This window comes from Pungitius pungitius, unplaced genomic scaffold (genome assembly GCF_949316345.1).
Source record: "Pungitius pungitius unplaced genomic scaffold, fPunPun2.1 scaffold_26, whole genome shotgun sequence".
Taxonomy (NCBI): Eukaryota; Metazoa; Chordata; class Actinopteri; order Perciformes; family Gasterosteidae; genus Pungitius; species Pungitius pungitius.
The window spans coordinates 284437-300630 of NW_026909893.1; the positions used below are offsets into that span (position 1 = coordinate 284437).

General features: G+C 44.0%; 33 non-coding genes across 33 annotated transcripts; all 33 read right to left on the reverse strand.

The window, feature by feature from the left end:
- Positions 1-141: 141 nt before the first annotated feature.
- LOC134119713 (5S ribosomal RNA) lies at positions 142-260 on the reverse strand. Its single transcript, XR_009951262.1, has one exon. It is a non-coding gene; the product is annotated as a 5S ribosomal RNA (ribosomal RNA).
- Positions 261-599: 339 nt separating this feature from the next.
- Positions 600-718, reverse strand: LOC134119714 (5S ribosomal RNA). The gene has a single exon (XR_009951263.1). It is a non-coding gene; the product is annotated as a 5S ribosomal RNA (ribosomal RNA).
- Positions 719-1113: 395 nt separating this feature from the next.
- On the reverse strand, positions 1114-1232 carry LOC134119715 (5S ribosomal RNA). Its single transcript, XR_009951264.1, has one exon. It is a non-coding gene; the product is annotated as a 5S ribosomal RNA (ribosomal RNA).
- Positions 1233-1627: 395 nt separating this feature from the next.
- On the reverse strand, positions 1628-1746 carry LOC134119717 (5S ribosomal RNA). Its single transcript, XR_009951266.1, has one exon. It is a non-coding gene; the product is annotated as a 5S ribosomal RNA (ribosomal RNA).
- A 339-nt stretch (positions 1747-2085) lies between these two features.
- On the reverse strand, positions 2086-2204 carry LOC134119718 (5S ribosomal RNA). Its single transcript, XR_009951267.1, has one exon. It is a non-coding gene; the product is annotated as a 5S ribosomal RNA (ribosomal RNA).
- Positions 2205-2599: 395 nt separating this feature from the next.
- On the reverse strand, positions 2600-2718 carry LOC134119719 (5S ribosomal RNA). The gene has a single exon (XR_009951268.1). It is a non-coding gene; the product is annotated as a 5S ribosomal RNA (ribosomal RNA).
- Positions 2719-3057: 339 nt separating this feature from the next.
- LOC134119720 (5S ribosomal RNA) lies at positions 3058-3176 on the reverse strand. Its single transcript, XR_009951269.1, has one exon. It is a non-coding gene; the product is annotated as a 5S ribosomal RNA (ribosomal RNA).
- A 395-nt stretch (positions 3177-3571) lies between these two features.
- Positions 3572-3690, reverse strand: LOC134120198 (5S ribosomal RNA). The gene has a single exon (XR_009951747.1). It is a non-coding gene; the product is annotated as a 5S ribosomal RNA (ribosomal RNA).
- A 395-nt stretch (positions 3691-4085) lies between these two features.
- Positions 4086-4204, reverse strand: LOC134119721 (5S ribosomal RNA). The gene has a single exon (XR_009951270.1). It is a non-coding gene; the product is annotated as a 5S ribosomal RNA (ribosomal RNA).
- Positions 4205-4543: 339 nt separating this feature from the next.
- On the reverse strand, positions 4544-4662 carry LOC134119722 (5S ribosomal RNA). The gene has a single exon (XR_009951271.1). It is a non-coding gene; the product is annotated as a 5S ribosomal RNA (ribosomal RNA).
- Positions 4663-5057: 395 nt separating this feature from the next.
- Positions 5058-5176, reverse strand: LOC134119723 (5S ribosomal RNA). Its single transcript, XR_009951272.1, has one exon. It is a non-coding gene; the product is annotated as a 5S ribosomal RNA (ribosomal RNA).
- A 339-nt stretch (positions 5177-5515) lies between these two features.
- LOC134119724 (5S ribosomal RNA) lies at positions 5516-5634 on the reverse strand. The gene has a single exon (XR_009951273.1). It is a non-coding gene; the product is annotated as a 5S ribosomal RNA (ribosomal RNA).
- Positions 5635-6029: 395 nt separating this feature from the next.
- On the reverse strand, positions 6030-6148 carry LOC134119725 (5S ribosomal RNA). Its single transcript, XR_009951274.1, has one exon. It is a non-coding gene; the product is annotated as a 5S ribosomal RNA (ribosomal RNA).
- Positions 6149-6487: 339 nt separating this feature from the next.
- Positions 6488-6606, reverse strand: LOC134119726 (5S ribosomal RNA). The gene has a single exon (XR_009951275.1). It is a non-coding gene; the product is annotated as a 5S ribosomal RNA (ribosomal RNA).
- A 395-nt stretch (positions 6607-7001) lies between these two features.
- LOC134119728 (5S ribosomal RNA) lies at positions 7002-7120 on the reverse strand. Its single transcript, XR_009951277.1, has one exon. It is a non-coding gene; the product is annotated as a 5S ribosomal RNA (ribosomal RNA).
- A 338-nt stretch (positions 7121-7458) lies between these two features.
- On the reverse strand, positions 7459-7577 carry LOC134119729 (5S ribosomal RNA). The gene has a single exon (XR_009951278.1). It is a non-coding gene; the product is annotated as a 5S ribosomal RNA (ribosomal RNA).
- Positions 7578-7972: 395 nt separating this feature from the next.
- LOC134119730 (5S ribosomal RNA) lies at positions 7973-8091 on the reverse strand. Its single transcript, XR_009951279.1, has one exon. It is a non-coding gene; the product is annotated as a 5S ribosomal RNA (ribosomal RNA).
- Positions 8092-8486: 395 nt separating this feature from the next.
- Positions 8487-8605, reverse strand: LOC134119731 (5S ribosomal RNA). Its single transcript, XR_009951280.1, has one exon. It is a non-coding gene; the product is annotated as a 5S ribosomal RNA (ribosomal RNA).
- A 339-nt stretch (positions 8606-8944) lies between these two features.
- On the reverse strand, positions 8945-9063 carry LOC134119732 (5S ribosomal RNA). The gene has a single exon (XR_009951281.1). It is a non-coding gene; the product is annotated as a 5S ribosomal RNA (ribosomal RNA).
- A 395-nt stretch (positions 9064-9458) lies between these two features.
- LOC134119733 (5S ribosomal RNA) lies at positions 9459-9577 on the reverse strand. The gene has a single exon (XR_009951282.1). It is a non-coding gene; the product is annotated as a 5S ribosomal RNA (ribosomal RNA).
- A 339-nt stretch (positions 9578-9916) lies between these two features.
- Positions 9917-10035, reverse strand: LOC134119734 (5S ribosomal RNA). Its single transcript, XR_009951283.1, has one exon. It is a non-coding gene; the product is annotated as a 5S ribosomal RNA (ribosomal RNA).
- Positions 10036-10430: 395 nt separating this feature from the next.
- LOC134119735 (5S ribosomal RNA) lies at positions 10431-10549 on the reverse strand. Its single transcript, XR_009951284.1, has one exon. It is a non-coding gene; the product is annotated as a 5S ribosomal RNA (ribosomal RNA).
- Positions 10550-10888: 339 nt separating this feature from the next.
- On the reverse strand, positions 10889-11007 carry LOC134119736 (5S ribosomal RNA). The gene has a single exon (XR_009951285.1). It is a non-coding gene; the product is annotated as a 5S ribosomal RNA (ribosomal RNA).
- Positions 11008-11402: 395 nt separating this feature from the next.
- On the reverse strand, positions 11403-11521 carry LOC134119737 (5S ribosomal RNA). Its single transcript, XR_009951286.1, has one exon. It is a non-coding gene; the product is annotated as a 5S ribosomal RNA (ribosomal RNA).
- A 395-nt stretch (positions 11522-11916) lies between these two features.
- On the reverse strand, positions 11917-12035 carry LOC134119739 (5S ribosomal RNA). The gene has a single exon (XR_009951288.1). It is a non-coding gene; the product is annotated as a 5S ribosomal RNA (ribosomal RNA).
- A 339-nt stretch (positions 12036-12374) lies between these two features.
- LOC134119740 (5S ribosomal RNA) lies at positions 12375-12493 on the reverse strand. Its single transcript, XR_009951289.1, has one exon. It is a non-coding gene; the product is annotated as a 5S ribosomal RNA (ribosomal RNA).
- Positions 12494-12888: 395 nt separating this feature from the next.
- LOC134119741 (5S ribosomal RNA) lies at positions 12889-13007 on the reverse strand. Its single transcript, XR_009951290.1, has one exon. It is a non-coding gene; the product is annotated as a 5S ribosomal RNA (ribosomal RNA).
- A 395-nt stretch (positions 13008-13402) lies between these two features.
- On the reverse strand, positions 13403-13521 carry LOC134119742 (5S ribosomal RNA). The gene has a single exon (XR_009951291.1). It is a non-coding gene; the product is annotated as a 5S ribosomal RNA (ribosomal RNA).
- A 339-nt stretch (positions 13522-13860) lies between these two features.
- On the reverse strand, positions 13861-13979 carry LOC134119743 (5S ribosomal RNA). Its single transcript, XR_009951292.1, has one exon. It is a non-coding gene; the product is annotated as a 5S ribosomal RNA (ribosomal RNA).
- A 395-nt stretch (positions 13980-14374) lies between these two features.
- Positions 14375-14493, reverse strand: LOC134119745 (5S ribosomal RNA). Its single transcript, XR_009951294.1, has one exon. It is a non-coding gene; the product is annotated as a 5S ribosomal RNA (ribosomal RNA).
- Positions 14494-14832: 339 nt separating this feature from the next.
- On the reverse strand, positions 14833-14951 carry LOC134119746 (5S ribosomal RNA). Its single transcript, XR_009951295.1, has one exon. It is a non-coding gene; the product is annotated as a 5S ribosomal RNA (ribosomal RNA).
- A 395-nt stretch (positions 14952-15346) lies between these two features.
- Positions 15347-15465, reverse strand: LOC134119747 (5S ribosomal RNA). Its single transcript, XR_009951296.1, has one exon. It is a non-coding gene; the product is annotated as a 5S ribosomal RNA (ribosomal RNA).
- Positions 15466-15804: 339 nt separating this feature from the next.
- On the reverse strand, positions 15805-15923 carry LOC134119748 (5S ribosomal RNA). Its single transcript, XR_009951297.1, has one exon. It is a non-coding gene; the product is annotated as a 5S ribosomal RNA (ribosomal RNA).
- Between the last annotated feature and the right edge of the window lie 271 nt (positions 15924-16194).

A 16194-nucleotide genomic window follows, 5' to 3' on the forward strand; every position in this document is an offset into this window, starting at 1 on the left:
GATATTATTGTCTAATTTCCTTTCATATCCAACGTTAAAACAACACTAAACATGCATCTCTTCAACAATGTGATATTCTTTTTGTAATTTGTAGGTGTACAATCTGCGGCGCTCGGCGGCTTTCGGAGAGAGAAGTGAAAAAGCTTACGGCACCTGGGATTCCCAGGCGGTCTTCCATCCAGGTACTAACCAGGCCCTGCTCTGCTTAGCTTCCGAGATCAGACGAGATCGGGCGGAACCAGAGAGGTATGGCCGTAAGCTGCTTTTTATCTTTTTCCTAATCCTTTATAATGCGTCAATGAATTATGACACGCCTGCCGTTGGCATCTTTGTGTGGGTTAAATAAGGGTATGCAAAGAAGGCTGTGACATCCCATGCCGAAAATTGGATGGACTAGAGAAGACCCGCCCAGGGGTCCCAGCCAATCGGTGAATGGCCATTGCAGTCCCCGCCACCTCAAATGGCCTGACGATGGTATGGACGTAAGCCACCTTTCATCTTCTTCCTATTGCATCTCTTCTACAATGTGACATTTTTTTTACAATTGTGTAGGTGTACAATCTACGGCGCTGGGCGGCTTTCAGAGAGAGAAGTGAAAAAGCTTACGGCACCTGGGATTCCCAGGCGGTCTTCCATCCAGGTACTAACCAGGCCCTGCTCTGCTTAGCTTCCGAGATCAGACGAGATCGGGCGGAACCAGAGAGGTATGGCCGTAAGCTGCTTTTCATCTTTTTCCTAATCCTTTAAAACGTGTCAAAGATAATCAGAAGTTTCTTTTTCTAAAATTGAAGCAGTTCTTAGCATTGGCAAGAGAGGTTCCTAAAGCCTGAAGGTAACTTTACTTTTCTTCACTGGCAATTCTAACATGTTGGGTTAGCACCTGTATTTCAACGGCTAAATTACAAACAATAGTATGCCAATCGTAAATGTTGATCAACACTAATTTAGCAATCATGAAACGGAATCATTTTGGATAATATTGCCTAATTTCCTTTCATATCCAACGTTAAAACAACACTAAACATGCATCTCTTCAACAATGTGATATTCTTTTTGTAATTTGTAGGTGTACAATCTGCGGCGCTCGGCGGCTTTCGGAGAGAGAAGTGAAAAAGCTTACGGCACCTGGGATTCCCAGGCGGTCTTCCATCCAGGTACTAACCAGGCCCTGCTCTGCTTAGCTTCCGAGATCAGACGAGATCGGGCGGAACCAGAGAGGTATGGCCGTAAGCTGCTTTTCATCTTTTTCCTAATCCTTTAAAACGTGTCAAAGATAATCAGAAGTTTCTTTTTCTAAAATTGAAGCAGTTCTTAGCATTGGCAAGAGAGGTTCCTAAAGCCTGAAGGTAACTTTACTTTTCTTCACTGGCAATTCTAACATGTTGGGTTAGCACCTGTATTTCAACGGCTAAATTACAAACAATAGTATGCCAATCGTAAATGTTGATCAACACTAATTTAGCAATCATGAAACGGAATCATTTTGGATAATATTGTCTAATTTCCTTTCATATCCAACGTTAAAACAACACTAAACATGCATCTCTTCAACAATGTGATATTCTTTTTGTAATTTGTAGGTGTACAATCTGCGGCGCTCGGCGGCTTTCGGAGAGAGAAGTGAAAAAGCTTACGGCACCTGGGATTCCCAGGCGGTCTTCCATCCAGGTACTAACCAGGCCCTGCTCTGCTTAGCTTCCGAGATCAGACGAGATCGGGCGGAACCAGAGAGGTATGGCCGTAAGCTGCTTTTTATCTTTTTCCTAATCCTTTATAATGCGTCAATGAATTATGACACGCCTGCCGTTGGCATCTTTGTGTGGGTTAAATAAGGGTATGCAAAGAAGGCTGTGACATCCCATGCCGAAAATTGGATGGACTAGAGAAGACCCGCCCAGGGGTCCCAGCCAATCGGTGAATGGCCATTGCAGTCCCCGCCACCTCAAATGGCCTGACGATGGTATGGACGTAAGCCACCTTTCATCTTCTTCCTATTGCATCTCTTCTACAATGTGACATTTTTTTTACAATTGTGTAGGTGTACAATCTACGGCGCTGGGCGGCTTTCAGAGAGAGAAGTGAAAAAGCTTACGGCACCTGGGATTCCCAGGCGGTCTTCCATCCAGGTACTAACCAGGCCCTGCTCTGCTTAGCTTCCGAGATCAGACGAGATCGGGCGGAACCAGAGAGGTATGGCCGTAAGCTGCTTTTCATCTTTTTCCTAATCCTTTAAAACGTGTCAAAGATAATCAGAAGTTTCTTTTTCTAAAATTGAAGCAGTTCTTAGCATTGGCAAGAGAGGTTCCTAAAGCCTGAAGGTAACTTTACTTTTCTTCACTGGCAATTCTAACATGTTGGGTTAGCACCTGTATTTCAACGGCTAAATTACAAACAATAGTATGCCAATCGTAAATGTTGATCAACACTAATTTAGCAATCATGAAACGGAATCATTTTGGATAATATTGTCTAATTTCCTTTCATATCCAACGTTAAAACAACACTAAACATGCATCTCTTCAACAATGTGATATTCTTTTTGTAATTTGTAGGTGTACAATCTGCGGCGCTCGGCGGCTTTCGGAGAGAGAAGTGAAAAAGCTTACGGCACCTGGGATTCCCAGGCGGTCTTCCATCCAGGTACTAACCAGGCCCTGCTCTGCTTAGCTTCCGAGATCAGACGAGATCGGGCGGAACCAGAGAGGTATGGCCGTAAGCTGCTTTTTATCTTTTTCCTAATCCTTTATAATGCGTCAATGAATTATGACACGCCTGCCGTTGGCATCTTTGTGTGGGTTAAATAAGGGTATGCAAAGAAGGCTGTGACATCCCATGCCGAAAATTGGATGGACTAGAGAAGACCCGCCCAGGGGTCCCAGCCAATCGGTGAATGGCCATTGCAGTCCCCGCCACCTCAAATGGCCTGACGATGGTATGGACGTAAGCCACCTTTCATCTTCTTCCTATTGCATCTCTTCTACAATGTGACATTTTTTTTACAATTGTGTAGGTGTACAATCTACGGCGCTGGGCGGCTTTCAGAGAGAGAAGTGAAAAAGCTTACGGCACCTGGGATTCCCAGGCGGTCTTCCATCCAGGTACTAACCAGGCCCTGCTCTGCTTAGCTTCCGAGATCAGACGAGATCGGGCGGAACCAGAGAGGTATGGCCGTAAGCTGCTTTTCATCTTTTTCCTAATCCTTTAAAACGTGTCAAAGATAATCAGAAGTTTCTTTTTCTAAAATTGAAGCAGTTCTTAGCATTGGCAAGAGAGGTTCCTAAAGCCTGAAGGTAACTTTACTTTTCTTCACTGGCAATTCTAACATGTTGGGTTAGCACCTGTATTTCAACGGCTAAATTACAAACAATAGTATGCCAATCGTAAATGTTGATCAACACTAATTTAGCAATCATGAAACGGAATCATTTTGGATATTATTGTCTAATTTCCTTTCATATCCAACGTTAAAACAACACTAAACATGCATCTCTTCAACAATGTGATATTCTTTTTGTAATTTGTAGGTGTACAATCTGCGGCGCTCGGCGGCTTTCGGAGAGAGAAGTGAAAAAGCTTACGGCACCTGGGATTCCCAGGCGGTCTTCCATCCAGGTACTAACCAGGCCCTGCTCTGCTTAGCTTCCGAGATCAGACGAGATCGGGGGGAACCAGAGAGGTATGGCCGTAAGCTGCTTTTCATCTTTTTCCTAATCCTTTAAAACGTGTCAAAGATAATCAGAAGTTTCTTTTTCTAAAATTGAAGCAGTTCTTAGCATTGGCAAGAGAGGTTCCTAAAGCCTGAAGGTAACTTTACTTTTCTTCACTGGCAATTCTAACATGTTGGGTTAGCACCTGTATTTCAACGGCTAAATTACAAACAATAGTATGCCAATCGTAAATGTTGATCAACACTAATTTAGCAATCATGAAACGGAATCATTTTGGATAATATTGTCTAATTTCCTTTCATATCCAACGTTAAAACAACACTAAACATGCATCTCTTCAACAATGTGATATTCTTTTTGTAATTTGTAGGTGTACAATCTGCGGCGCTCGGCGGCTTTCGGAGAGAGAAGTGAAAAAGCTTACGGCACCTGGGATTCCCAGGCGGTCTTCCATCCAGGTACTAACCAGGCCCTGCTCTGCTTAGCTTCCGAGATCAGACGAGATCGGGCGGAACCAGAGAGGTATGGCCGTAAGCTGCTTTTTATCTTTTTCCTAATCCTTTATAATGCGTCAATGAATTATGACACGCCTGCCGTTGGCATCTTTGTGTGGGTTAAATAAGGGTATGCAAAGAAGGCTGTGACATCCCATGCCGAAAATTGGATGGACTAGAGAAGACCCGCCCAGGGGTCCCAGCCAATCGGTGAATGGCCATTGCAGTCCCCGCCACCTCAAATGGCCTGACGATGGTATGGACGTAAGCCACCTTTCATCTTCTTCCTATTGCATCTCTTCTACAATGTGACATTTTTTTTACAATTGTGTAGGTGTACAATCTACGGCGCTGGGCGGCTTTCAGAGAGAGAAGTGAAAAAGCTTACGGCACCTGGGATTCCCAGGCGGTCTTCCATCCAGGTACTAACCAGGCCCTGCTCTGCTTAGCTTCCGAGATCAGACGAGATCGGGCGGAACCAGAGAGGTATGGCCGTAAGCTGCTTTTCATCTTTTTCCTAATCCTTTAAAACGTGTCAAAGATAATCAGAAGTTTCTTTTTCTAAAATTGAAGCAGTTCTTAGCATTGGCAAGAGAGGTTCCTAAAGCCTGAAGGTAACTTTACTTTTCTTCACTGGCAATTCTAACATGTTGGGTTAGCACCTGTATTTCAACGGCTAAATTACAAACAATAGTATGCCAATCGTAAATGTTGATCAACACTAATTTAGCAATCATGAAACGGAATCATTTTGGATAATATTGTCTAATTTCCTTTCATATCCAACGTTAAAACAACACTAAACATGCATCTCTTCAACAATGTGATATTCTTTTTGTAATTTGTAGGTGTACAATCTGCGGCGCTCGGCGGCTTTCGGAGAGAGAAGTGAAAAAGCTTACGGCACCTGGGATTCCCAGGCGGTCTTCCATCCAGGTACTAACCAGGCCCTGCTCTGCTTAGCTTCCGAGATCAGACGAGATCGGGCGGAACCAGAGAGGTATGGCCGTAAGCTGCTTTTTATCTTTTTCCTAATCCTTTATAATGCGTCAATGAATTATGACACGCCTGCCGTTGGCATCTTTGTGTGGGTTAAATAAGGGTATGCAAAGAAGGCTGTGACATCCCATGCCGAAAATTGGATGGACTAGAGAAGACCCGCCCAGGGGTCCCAGCCAATCGGTGAATGGCCATTGCAGTCCCCGCCACCTCAAATGGCCTGACGATGGTATGGACGTAAGCCACCTTTCATCTTCTTCCTATTGCATCTCTTCTACAATGTGACATTTTTTTTACAATTGTGTAGGTGTACAATCTACGGCGCTGGGCGGCTTTCAGAGAGAGAAGTGAAAAAGCTTACGGCACCTGGGATTCCCAGGCGGTCTTCCATCCAGGTACTAACCAGGCCCTGCTCTGCTTAGCTTCCGAGATCAGACGAGATCGGGCGGAACCAGAGAGGTATGGCCGTAAGCTGCTTTTCATCTTTTTCCTAATCCTTTAAAACGTGTCAAAGATAATCAGAAGTTTCTTTTTCTAAAATTGAAGCAGTTCTTAGCATTGGCAAGAGAGGTTCCTAAAGCCTGAAGGTAACTTTACTTTTCTTCACTGGCAATTCTAACATGTTGGGTTAGCACCTGTATTTCAACGGCTAAATTACAAACAATAGTATGCCAATCGTAAATGTTGATCAACACTAATTTAGCAATCATGAAACGGAATCATTTTGGATATTATTGTCTAATTTCCTTTCATATCCAACGTTAAAACAACACTAAACATGCATCTCTTCAACAATGTGATATTCTTTTTGTAATTTGTAGGTGTACAATCTGCGGCGCTCGGCGGCTTTCGGAGAGAGAAGTGAAAAAGCTTACGGCACCTGGGATTCCCAGGCGGTCTTCCATCCAGGTACTAACCAGGCCCTGCTCTGCTTAGCTTCCGAGATCAGACGAGATCGGGCGGAACCAGAGAGGTATGGCCGTAAGCTGCTTTTTATCTTTTTCCTAATCCTTTATAATGCGTCAATGAATTATGACACGCCTGCCGTTGGCATCTTTGTGTGGGTTAAATAAGGGTATGCAAAGAAGGCTGTGACATCCCATGCCGAAAATTGGATGGACTAGAGAAGACCCGCCCAGGGGTCCCAGCCAATCGGTGAATGGCCATTGCAGTCCCCGCCACCTCAAATGGCCTGACGATGGTATGGACGTAAGCCACCTTTCATCTTCTTCCTATTGCATCTCTTCTACAATGTGACATTTTTTTTACAATTGTGTAGGTGTACAATCTACGGCGCTGGGCGGCTTTCAGAGAGAGAAGTGAAAAAGCTTACGGCACCTGGGATTCCCAGGCGGTCTTCCATCCAGGTACTAACCAGGCCCTGCTCTGCTTAGCTTCCGAGATCAGACGAGATCGGGCGGAACCAGAGAGGTATGGCCGTAAGCTGCTTTTCATCTTTTTCCTAATCCTTTAAAACGTGTCAAAGATAATCAGAAGTTTCTTTTTCTAAAATTGAAGCAGTTCTTAGCATTGGCAAGAGAGGTTCCTAAAGCCTGAAGGTAACTTTACTTTTCTTCACTGGCAATTCTAACATGTTGGGTTAGCACCTGTATTTCAACGGCTAAATTACAAACAATAGTATGCCAATCGTAAATGTTGATCAACACTAATTTAGCAATCATGAAACGGAATCATTTTGGATATTATTGTCTAATTTCCTTTCATATCCAACGTTAAAACAACACTAAACATGCATCTCTTCAACAATGTGATATTCTTTTTGTAATTTGTAGGTGTACAATCTGCGGCGCTCGGCGGCTTTCGGAGAGAGAAGTGAAAAAGCTTACGGCACCTGGGATTCCCAGGCGGTCTTCCATCCAGGTACTAACCAGGCCCTGCTCTGCTTAGCTTCCGAGATCAGACGAGATCGGGCGGAACCAGAGAGGTATGGCCGTAAGCTGCTTTTTATCTTTTTCCTAATCCTTTATAATGCGTCAATGAATTATGACACGCCTGCCGTTGGCATCTTTGTGTGGGTTAAATAAGGGTATGCAAAGAAGGCTGTGACATCCCATGCCGAAAATTGGATGGACTAGAGAAGACCCGCCCAGGGGTCCCAGCCAATCGGTGAATGGCCATTGCAGTCCCCGCCACCTCAAATGGCCTGACGATGGTATGGACGTAAGCCACCTTTCATCTTCTTCCTATTGCATCTCTTCTACAATGTGACATTTTTTTACAATTGTGTAGGTGTACAATCTACGGCGCTGGGCGGCTTTCAGAGAGAGAAGTGAAAAAGCTTACGGCACCTGGGATTCCCAGGCGGTCTTCCATCCAGGTACTAACCAGGCCCTGCTCTGCTTAGCTTCCGAGATCAGACGAGATCGGGCGGAACCAGAGAGGTATGGCCGTAAGCTGCTTTTCATCTTTTTCCTAATCCTTTAAAACGTGTCAAAGATAATCAGAAGTTTCTTTTTCTAAAATTGAAGCAGTTCTTAGCATTGGCAAGAGAGGTTCCTAAAGCCTGAAGGTAACTTTACTTTTCTTCACTGGCAATTCTAACATGTTGGGTTAGCACCTGTATTTCAACGGCTAAATTACAAACAATAGTATGCCAATCGTAAATGTTGATCAACACTAATTTAGCAATCATGAAACGGAATCATTTTGGATAATATTGTCTAATTTCCTTTCATATCCAACGTTAAAACAACACTAAACATGCATCTCTTCAACAATGTGATATTCTTTTTGTAATTTGTAGGTGTACAATCTGCGGCGCTCGGCGGCTTTCGGAGAGAGAAGTGAAAAAGCTTACGGCACCTGGGATTCCCAGGCGGTCTTCCATCCAGGTACTAACCAGGCCCTGCTCTGCTTAGCTTCCGAGATCAGACGAGATCGGGCGGAACCAGAGAGGTATGGCCGTAAGCTGCTTTTCATCTTTTTCCTAATCCTTTAAAACGTGTCAAAGATAATCAGAAGTTTCTTTTTCTAAAATTGAAGCAGTTCTTAGCATTGGCAAGAGAGGTTCCTAAAGCCTGAAGGTAACTTTACTTTTCTTCACTGGCAATTCTAACATGTTGGGTTAGCACCTGTATTTCAACGGCTAAATTACAAACAATAGTATGCCAATCGTAAATGTTGATCAACACTAATTTAGCAATCATGAAACGGAATCATTTTGGATAATATTGTCTAATTTCCTTTCATATCCAACGTTAAAACAACACTAAACATGCATCTCTTCAACAATGTGATATTCTTTTTGTAATTTGTAGGTGTACAATCTGCGGCGCTCGGCGGCTTTCGGAGAGAGAAGTGAAAAAGCTTACGGCACCTGGGATTCCCAGGCGGTCTTCCATCCAGGTACTAACCAGGCCCTGCTCTGCTTAGCTTCCGAGATCAGACGAGATCGGGCGGAACCAGAGAGGTATGGCCGTAAGCTGCTTTTTATCTTTTTCCTAATCCTTTATAATGCGTCAATGAATTATGACACGCCTGCCGTTGGCATCTTTGTGTGGGTTAAATAAGGGTATGCAAAGAAGGCTGTGACATCCCATGCCGAAAATTGGATGGACTAGAGAAGACCCGCCCAGGGGTCCCAGCCAATCGGTGAATGGCCATTGCAGTCCCCGCCACCTCAAATGGCCTGACGATGGTATGGACGTAAGCCACCTTTCATCTTCTTCCTATTGCATCTCTTCTACAATGTGACATTTTTTTTACAATTGTGTAGGTGTACAATCTACGGCGCTGGGCGGCTTTCAGAGAGAGAAGTGAAAAAGCTTACGGCACCTGGGATTCCCAGGCGGTCTTCCATCCAGGTACTAACCAGGCCCTGCTCTGCTTAGCTTCCGAGATCAGACGAGATCGGGCGGAACCAGAGAGGTATGGCCGTAAGCTGCTTTTCATCTTTTTCCTAATCCTTTAAAACGTGTCAAAGATAATCAGAAGTTTCTTTTTCTAAAATTGAAGCAGTTCTTAGCATTGGCAAGAGAGGTTCCTAAAGCCTGAAGGTAACTTTACTTTTCTTCACTGGCAATTCTAACATGTTGGGTTAGCACCTGTATTTCAACGGCTAAATTACAAACAATAGTATGCCAATCGTAAATGTTGATCAACACTAATTTAGCAATCATGAAACGGAATCATTTTGGATATTATTGTCTAATTTCCTTTCATATCCAACGTTAAAACAACACTAAACATGCATCTCTTCAACAATGTGATATTCTTTTTGTAATTTGTAGGTGTACAATCTGCGGCGCTCGGCGGCTTTCGGAGAGAGAAGTGAAAAAGCTTACGGCACCTGGGATTCCCAGGCGGTCTTCCATCCAGGTACTAACCAGGCCCTGCTCTGCTTAGCTTCCGAGATCAGACGAGATCGGGCGGAACCAGAGAGGTATGGCCGTAAGCTGCTTTTTATCTTTTTCCTAATCCTTTATAATGCGTCAATGAATTATGACACGCCTGCCGTTGGCATCTTTGTGTGGGTTAAATAAGGGTATGCAAAGAAGGCTGTGACATCCCATGCCGAAAATTGGATGGACTAGAGAAGACCCGCCCAGGGGTCCCAGCCAATCGGTGAATGGCCATTGCAGTCCCCGCCACCTCAAATGGCCTGACGATGGTATGGACGTAAGCCACCTTTCATCTTCTTCCTATTGCATCTCTTCTACAATGTGACATTTTTTTTACAATTGTGTAGGTGTACAATCTACGGCGCTGGGCGGCTTTCAGAGAGAGAAGTGAAAAAGCTTACGGCACCTGGGATTCCCAGGCGGTCTTCCATCCAGGTACTAACCAGGCCCTGCTCTGCTTAGCTTCCGAGATCAGACGAGATCGGGCGGAACCAGAGAGGTATGGCCGTAAGCTGCTTTTCATCTTTTTCCTAATCCTTTAAAACGTGTCAAAGATAATCAGAAGTTTCTTTTTCTAAAATTGAAGCAGTTCTTAGCATTGGCAAGAGAGGTTCCTAAAGCCTGAAGGTAACTTTACTTTTCTTCACTGGCAATTCTAACATGTTGGGTTAGCACCTGTATTTCAACGGCTAAATTACAAACAATAGTATGCCAATCGTAAATGTTGATCAACACTAATTTAGCAATCATGAAACGGAATCATTTTGGATATTATTGTCTAATTTCCTTTCATATCCAACGTTAAAACAACACTAAACATGCATCTCTTCAACAATGTGATATTCTTTTTGTAATTTGTAGGTGTACAATCTGCGGCGCTCGGCGGCTTTCGGAGAGAGAAGTGAAAAAGCTTACGGCACCTGGGATTCCCAGGCGGTCTTCCATCCAGGTACTAACCAGGCCCTGCTCTGCTTAGCTTCCGAGATCAGACGAGATCGGGCGGAACCAGAGAGGTATGGCCGTAAGCTGCTTTTTATCTTTTTCCTAATCCTTTATAATGCGTCAATGAATTATGACACGCCTGCCGTTGGCATCTTTGTGTGGGTTAAATAAGGGTATGCAAAGAAGGCTGTGACATCCCATGCCGAAAATTGGATGGACTAGAGAAGACCCGCCCAGGGGTCCCAGCCAATCGGTGAATGGCCATTGCAGTCCCCGCCACCTCAAATGGCCTGACGATGGTATGGACGTAAGCCACCTTTCATCTTCTTCCTATTGCATCTCTTCTACAATGTGACATTTTTTTTACAATTGTGTAGGTGTACAATCTACGGCGCTGGGCGGCTTTCAGAGAGAGAAGTGAAAAAGCTTACGGCACCTGGGATTCCCAGGCGGTCTTCCATCCAGGTACTAACCAGGCCCTGCTCTGCTTAGCTTCCGAGATCAGACGAGATCGGGCGGAACCAGAGAGGTATGGCCGTAAGCTGCTTTTCATCTTTTTCCTAATCCTTTAAAACGTGTCAAAGATAATCAGAAGTTTCTTTTTCTAAAATTGAAGCAGTTCTTAGCATTGGCAAGAGAGGTTCCTAAAGCCTGAAGGTAACTTTACTTTTCTTCACTGGCAATTCTAACATGTTGGGTTAGCACCTGTATTTCAACGGCTAAATTACAAACAATAGTATGCCAATCTTAAATGTTGATCAACACTAATTTAGCAATCATGAAACGGAATCATTTTGGATAATATTGCCTAATTTCCTTTCATATCCAACGTTAAAACAACACTAAACATGCATCTCTTCAACAATGTGATATTCTTTTTGTAATTTGTAGGTGTACAATCTGCGGCGCTCGGCGGCTTTCGGAGAGAGAAGTGAAAAAGCTTACGGCACCTGGGATTCCCAGGCGGTCTTCCATCCAGGTACTAACCAGGCCCTGCTCTGCTTAGCTTCCGAGATCAGACGAGATCGGGCGGAACCAGAGAGGTATGGCCGTAAGCTGCTTTTCATCTTTTTCCTAATCCTTTAAAACGTGTCAAAGATAATCAGAAGTTTCTTTTTCTAAAATTGAAGCAGTTCTTAGCATTGGCAAGAGAGGTTCCTAAAGCCTGAAGGTAACTTTACTTTTCTTCACTGGCAATTCTAACATGTTGGGTTAGCACCTGTATTTCAACGGCTAAATTACAAACAATAGTATGCCAATCGTAAATGTTGATCAACACTAATTTAGCAATCATGAAACGGAATCATTTTGGATAATATTGTCTAATTTCCTTTCATATCCAACGTTAAAACAACACTAAACATGCATCTCTTCAACAATGTGATATTCTTTTTGTAATTTGTAGGTGTACAATCTGCGGCGCTCGGCGGCTTTCGGAGAGAGAAGTGAAAAAGCTTACGGCACCTGGGATTCCCAGGCGGTCTTCCATCCAGGTACTAACCAGGCCCTGCTCTGCTTAGCTTCCGAGATCAGACGAGATCGGGCGGAACCAGAGAGGTATGGCCGTAAGCTGCTTTTTATCTTTTTCCTAATCCTTTATAATGCGTCAATGAATTATGACACGCCTGCCGTTGGCATCTTTGTGTGGGTTAAATAAGGGTATGCAAAGAAGGCTGTGACATCCCATGCCGAAAATTGGATGGACTAGAGAAGACCCGCCCAGGGGTCCCAGCCAATCGGTGAATGGCCATTGCAGTCCCCGCCACCTCAAATGGCCTGACGATGGTATGGACGTAAGCCACCTTTCATCTTCTTCCTATTGCATCTCTTCTACAATGTGACATTTTTTTTACAATTGTGTAGGTGTACAATCTACGGCGCTGGGCGGCTTTCAGAGAGAGAAGTGAAAAAGCTTACGGCACCTGGGATTCCCAGGCGGTCTTCCATCCAGGTACTAACCAGGCCCTGCTCTGCTTAGCTTCCGAGATCAGACGAGATCGGGCGGAACCAGAGAGGTATGGCCGTAAGCTGCTTTTCATCTTTTTCCTAATCCTTTAAAACGTGTCAAAGATAATCAGAAGTTTCTTTTTCTAAAATTGAAGCAGTTCTTAGCATTGGCAAGAGAGGTTCCTAAAGCCTGAAGGTAACTTTACTTTTCTTCACTGGCAATTCTAACATGTTGGGTTAGCACCTGTATTTCAACGGCTAAATTACAAACAATAGTATGCCAATCGTAAATGTTGATCAACACTAATTTAGCAATCATGAAACGGAATCATTTTGGATAATATTGTCTAATTTCCTTTCATATCCAACGTTAAAACAACACTAAACATGCATCTCTTCAACAATGTGATATTCTTTTTGTAATTTGTAGGTGTACAATCTGCGGCGCTCGGCGGCTTTCGGAGAGAGAAGTGAAAAAGCTTACGGCACCTGGGATTCCCAGGCGGTCTTCCATCCAGGTACTAACCAGGCCCTGCTCTGCTTAGCTTCCGAGATCAGACGAGATCGGGCGGAACCAGAGAGGTATGGCCGTAAGCTGCTTTTCATCTTTTTCCTAATCCTTTAAAACGTGTCAAAGATAATCAGAAGTTTCTTTTTCTAAAATTGAAGCAGTTCTTAGCATTGGCAAGAGAGGTTCCTAAAGCCTGAAGGTAACTTTACTTTTCTTCACTGGCAATTCTAACATGTTGGGTTAGCACCTGTATTTCAACGGCTAAATTACAAACAATAGTATGCCAATCGTAAATGTTGATCAACACTAATTTAGCAATCATGAAACGGAATCATTTTGGATAATATTGTCTAATTTCCTTTCATATCCAACGTTAAAACAACACTAAACATGCATCTCTTCAACAATGTGATATTCTTTTTGTAATTTGTAGGTGTACAATCTGCGGCGCTCGGCGGCTTTCGGAGAGAGAAGTGAAAAAGCTTACGGCACCTGGGATTCCCAGGCGGTCTTCCATCCAGGTACTAACCAGGCCCTGCTCTGCTTAGCTTCCGAGATCAGACGAGATCGGGCGGAACCAGAGAGGTATGGCCGTAAGCTGCTTTTTATCTTTTTCCTAATCCTTTATAATGCGTCAATGAATTATGACACGCCTGCCGTTGGCATCTTTGTGTGGGTTAAATAAGGGTATGCAAAGAAGGCTGTGACATCCCATGCCGAAAATTGGATGGACTAGAGAAGACCCGCCCAGGGGTCCCAGCCAATCGGTGAATGGCCATTGCAGTCCCCGCCACCTCAAATGGCCTGACGATGGTATGGACGTAAGCCACCTTTCATCTTCTTCCTATTGCATCTCTTCTACAATGTGACATTTTTTTTACAATTGTGTAGGTGTACAATCTACGGCGCTGGGCGGCTTTCAGAGAGAGAAGTGAAAAAGCTTACGGCACCTGGGATTCCCAGGCGGTCTTCCATCCAGGTACTAACCAGGCCCTGCTCTGCTTAGCTTCCGAGATCAGACGAGATCGGGCGGAACCAGAGAGGTATGGCCGTAAGCTGCTTTTCATCTTTTTCCTAATCCTTTAAAACGTGTCAAAGATAATCAGAAGTTTCTTTTTCTAAAATTGAAGCAGTTCTTAGCATTGGCAAGAGAGGTTCCTAAAGCCTGAAGGTAACTTTACTTTTCTTCACTGGCAATTCTAACATGTTGGGTTAGCACCTGTATTTCAACGGCTAAATTACAAACAATAGTATGCCAATCGTAAATGTTGATCAACACTAATTTAGCAATCATGAAACGGAATCATTTTGGATAATATTGTCTAATTTCCTTTCATATCCAACGTTAAAACAACACTAAACATGCATCTCTTCAACAATGTGATATTCTTTTTGTAATTTGTAGGTGTACAATCTGCGGCGCTCGGCGGCTTTCGGAGAGAGAAGTGAAAAAGCTTACGGCACCTGGGATTCCCAGGCGGTCTTCCATCCAGGTACTAACCAGGCCCTGCTCTGCTTAGCTTCCGAGATCAGACGAGATCGGGCGGAACCAGAGAGGTATGGCCGTAAGCTGCTTTTTATCTTTTTCCTAATCCTTTATAATGCGTCAATGAATTATGACACGCCTGCCGTTGGCATCTTTGTGTGGGTTAAATAAGGGTATGCAAAGAAGGCTGTGACATCCCATGCCGAAAATTGGATGGACTAGAGAAGACCCGCCCAGGGGTCCCAGCCAATCGGTGAATGGCCATTGCAGTCCCCGCCACCTCAAATGGCCTGACGATGGTATGGACGTAAGCCACCTTTCATCTTCTTCCTATTGCATCTCTTCTACAATGTGACATTTTTTTTACAATTGTGTAGGTGTACAATCTACGGCGCTGGGCGGCTTTCAGAGAGAGAAGTGAAAAAGCTTACGGCACCTGGGATTCCCAGGCGGTCTTCCATCCAGGTACTAACCAGGCCCTGCTCTGCTTAGCTTCCGAGATCAGACGAGATCGGGCGGAACCAGAGAGGTATGGCCGTAAGCTGCTTTTCATCTTTTTCCTAATCCTTTAAAACGTGTCAAAGATAATCAGAAGTTTCTTTTTCTAAAATTGAAGCAGTTCTTAGCATTGGCAAGAGAGGTTCCTAAAGCCTGAAGGTAACTTTACTTTTCTTCACTGGCAATTCTAACATGTTGGGTTAGCACCTGTATTTCAACGGCTAAATTACAAACAATAGTATGCCAATCGTAAATGTTGATCAACACTAATTTAGCAATCATGAAACGGAATCATTTTGGATATTATTGTCTAATTTCCTTTCATATCCAACGTTAAAACAACACTAAACATGCATCTCTTCAACAATGTGATATTCTTTTTGTAATTTGTAGGTGTACAATCTGCGGCGCTCGGCGGCTTTCGGAGAGAGAAGTGAAAAAGCTTACGGCACCTGGGATTCCCAGGCGGTCTTCCATCCAGGTACTAACCAGGCCCTGCTCTGCTTAGCTTCCGAGATCAGACGAGATCGGGCGGAACCAGAGAGGTATGGCCGTAAGCTGCTTTTTATCTTTTTCCTAATCCTTTATAATGCGTCAATGAATTATGACACGCCTGCCGTTGGCATCTTTGTGTGGGTTAAATAAGGGTATGCAAAGAAGGCTGTGACATCCCATGCCGAAAATTGGATGGACTAGAGAAGACCCGCCCAGGGGTCCCAGCCAATCGGTGAATGGCCATTGCAGTCCCCGCCACCTCAAATGGCCTGACGATGGTATGGACGTAAGCCACCTTTCATCTTCTTCCTATTGCATCTCTTCTACAATGTGACATTTTTTTTACAATTGTGTAGGTGTACAATCTACGGCGCTGGGCGGCTTTCAGAGAGAGAAGTGAAAAAGCTTACGGCACCTGGGATTCCCAGGCGGTCTTCCATCCAGGTACTAACCAGGCCCTGCTCTGCTTAGCTTCCGAGATCAGACGAGATCGGGCGGAACCAGAGAGGTATGGCCGTAAGCTGCTTTTCATCTTTTTCCTAATCCTTTAAAACGTGTCAAAGATAATCAGAAGTTTCTTTTTCTAAAATTGAAGCAGTTCTTAGCATTGGCAAGAGAGGTTCCTAAAGCCTGAAGGTAACTTTACTTTTCTTCACTGGCAATTCTAACATGTTGGGTTAGCACCTGTATTTCAACGGCTAAATTACAAACAATAGTATGCCAATCGTAAATGTTGATCAACACTAATTTAGCAATCATGAAACGGAATCATTTTGGATAATATTGTCTAATT